Raw genomic sequence first — 3,171 nt, forward strand, 5'->3', positions numbered from 1 at the left:
CGTATTAATGCTAACTGCATTCCCTCTGCCGTGCTCCCCATTCCTGTCACCCTCCATCAGCTACTAATTTGTACTTTTTTGACCCTTCACCACATTCTCCCAGCCTCCCAACCCCTCCCCGCTCTGTCCATCACTAAATTGTCCACTATATTTATGAGTCTGTTTTTCATTAGTTTGTTCTTTTTATTCTTTAGATTCCACATATAAGTGAAATCGTATAGTGTTTATCTTTTTCTGTCTGATTTAAATACCTTCTAGGTCCATCAAAGCAATACCTTTTTCCATCTCCTTCTTTTTAGTCTGTGTGTCTTTTAATCTGAAGTGAGTCTCTTGTAGTCAGCATATGTAGGGGTCTTGTTTTCCTATCTATTCAGCCATTCCATCTTTCGGTTGGAGCACTTAATTCTTTTCCATTCGAGGTACTTATTGATAGGAATGTCGTTGTTACCATTCTTTATTCCTGTTTTTGATACATGTTTTTTCTTCTTAAAGAAGTCCTTCCAACATTTCCTGTAATATTTGCTTGGCAGTGATAAATTCCTTTAGCTTATCTTTGTCTGAGAAGCTCTTCATCTGTGCTTCAACTCTAAATGATAGCTTTCCTGGATAAAGTATTCTTGGTTGTAGATCCTGGGTCTTCATCACGTTGAATATTTTGTGCTGAGCCCTTCTGTTCTGCATAGTTTCTTTTGCAAAATCAGCTGCAGTCTTATGGGTGTTCCCTTGTAGATAATTATCTGTTTTTTTCCTTGTTGCTTTTAATTTTCTTTCTTTGTATTTAACCTTTGGCATTTTAATTATGATATGTCTTGGTGTGGGCCTCTTTGGATCCCTGGTTTTTGGGATTCTCTGAGCTTCCTGGGGGTTTTATGACCATTTCTTTCACCATGTTAGGGAAGTTTTCTATCATTATTTCTTCAAACAGCTGTTTTATTAATTTTATTCAGGTGTGTCAATCAGGTGGATATTTTGACCCTTAATAATGTCCCATATGCTCCTTAACTTATTTTTATAGTCTTGGCACCTTTTTTCTTGCCATTCTGATTGAGTGTCCTTGGCTTTCCCATCCCATAGATAGGTCATTTGATCCTTTTCTTTATTCACTTTGTTTATTCCTTTGTTTACTCCATTTAACATACTTCTCTTCTCGAATAATGTGTTCTTCATTTCAGACTAGTTCCCTTTTATAATTTTCATTTCCATTTTTATGTTTTTTTTATCTCTGTGTTGAAGTTCTCACTGAATTTATCTACGCTTCCCGTAAGTTCATTGAGCATCTTTATAAGTGTTTTGAACTCTGCGTCTGTTAGATTGATTACTTGACTCCACTCTATCTGGATCATTCTATTCTCTCATGTGGTTTCTGCTTCTTTGTCTTCTCATTTTGGCTGCCTTTCCATGTCTGTTTCTATGTACTAAGCAAAGATCCTAAGTCTCCTAGTCTTATTAGGATTTGTGAAGTAGGTGTCCAGTGGCACAGTCCTGAGAGGGGTTCAGCTGCAGGGCAAATTTAGCCCAAGCCTCTACTCCCTGGGGGCCACCTGTTACGATTCAGCAAGAAATCCACAGGTGCTGTGTTTATAGTTGCCTCAAAAGGCCACACCAGAAACTGAGGCCAGCTGGCTCCAGTGTGAGTCTAGGCTCTGCTCAGCAAGGAGCACCTGACTCACCGAGGATATGTCTGGATGTGGCTTGGGTGGAGCCGCGAGCTGGGGGAGGCGGGGTTTCAGGGAATCCTCTGGGCCGAGCAACCTCTGTTATCTAGTTTGATGAAGTCTAGGCTATGGTGGCGCTGTGCACTGGGACGGGGAAGGGCTCAACAGGGAACAATGGATACCACTGGCACTTCCATATAGAGCGAGTCTTGCTTTGGCCCTCCCTCCGACAGTGTCTCCCTGTAAGTCCCTGGTGCCCCCTGCGTGCAGCTGACTCGGCACTGGTGCTCAGAGTGAGCAGGTCTGTCACTGTGAAAGTCCACTTGAGGGTGTGGTCCCTTTAAGAGGCGTTTGCCACTGCTGCAGCCTCCGTCTCCCTCAGCTGCTCGAGACCAGACAGCCCCGCGTCCTTGCCCCGTCCTACCTTCTGCCATTGCAGGGTGATTTCTTGGATTTCTCCCTAGTTGTATTGCTTGTTTATTTAGATCCTAGGTGATTTTTCCTTGCTGTTTGCTCCTCGTTTCCATCACAACTTTGATTTGGTCACCAGAGGGATGAACAGAGCCTCTATCTACATCATTTATTTTTCCCTCCTCCTTGGCAAGATTTATAAGCTCCTTAGTTCTGCTATTTTTCTACTTCGTCTCTGTGTTCCTAGATCCAGTATGGTGCTTGGTATGGATTTCGTGTTCAATAAATACTGCGGAATGAAGGGGTTAATGCAAACTGTAAGCTTGTCAGGTTATGAATGATACAAGTTCATGTGTCAGTTATTTGGTTGGACTGACATAGGTTGAAGGCATGATTCAATTTGTTCTTCCTTGTTCTGTGAATGTGACAAAGATATTTTGCAAACAATTTGAAAAATGTTTTTCTCAAATCCAAGAGGAAAAGATACACATAAATGGATAGAATCTTCTCACTTAAATTGTCCTTGAATCTTGGAACTGCTTGTATTTCTCTGATAGGAATAGCTCATAAACAAGTGAATAAACAAGTAGCCAACAAATATTAACAGGACACTTTAGAAATATCTGATAGTCCTTAGGTCCAGAGACCAATTTTTCAAGGAAATGTGTCCTAAGTGCTGTGGTTTTTTATTGCACACATATACCGTGTAATATACAGGCTATAAAAAATTGTTCTTGGTTCATATGATGGAATTAAATAACCCAAAATTTCATGGTGCTATTCAAAAACCTTCACAACTGTTCAGGGGTTAGGACTCGAGGCACTGTCTGCCCAGAGTCTCTTCAAAGAGGGAGACATGAAGAGCTTAGACGTGGGGTGTTCTAGTTATCCATTGCTGTATAACAAACTATCTCAAAACATATTGGCTTAAACCAACAACCATTTCATTATTGCTCATAATTTTGTGTGTAAGGAATTTAGGCAGGGATCAGCAGAAGTACTCCATGTGGCATCGCCTAAGGTTACTTGGCAGTATTTAGATGGAGTTCTGGGATGACCAGGAGGGCACAAGATGGCTTTACTGACATGTCTAGTGGTTTGGCAA

This window comes from Pteropus vampyrus, unplaced genomic scaffold, assembly GCF_000151845.1.
Source record: "Pteropus vampyrus isolate Shadow unplaced genomic scaffold, Pvam_2.0 Scaffold5, whole genome shotgun sequence".
Lineage (NCBI taxonomy): Eukaryota > Metazoa > Chordata > Mammalia > Chiroptera > Pteropodidae > Pteropus > Pteropus vampyrus.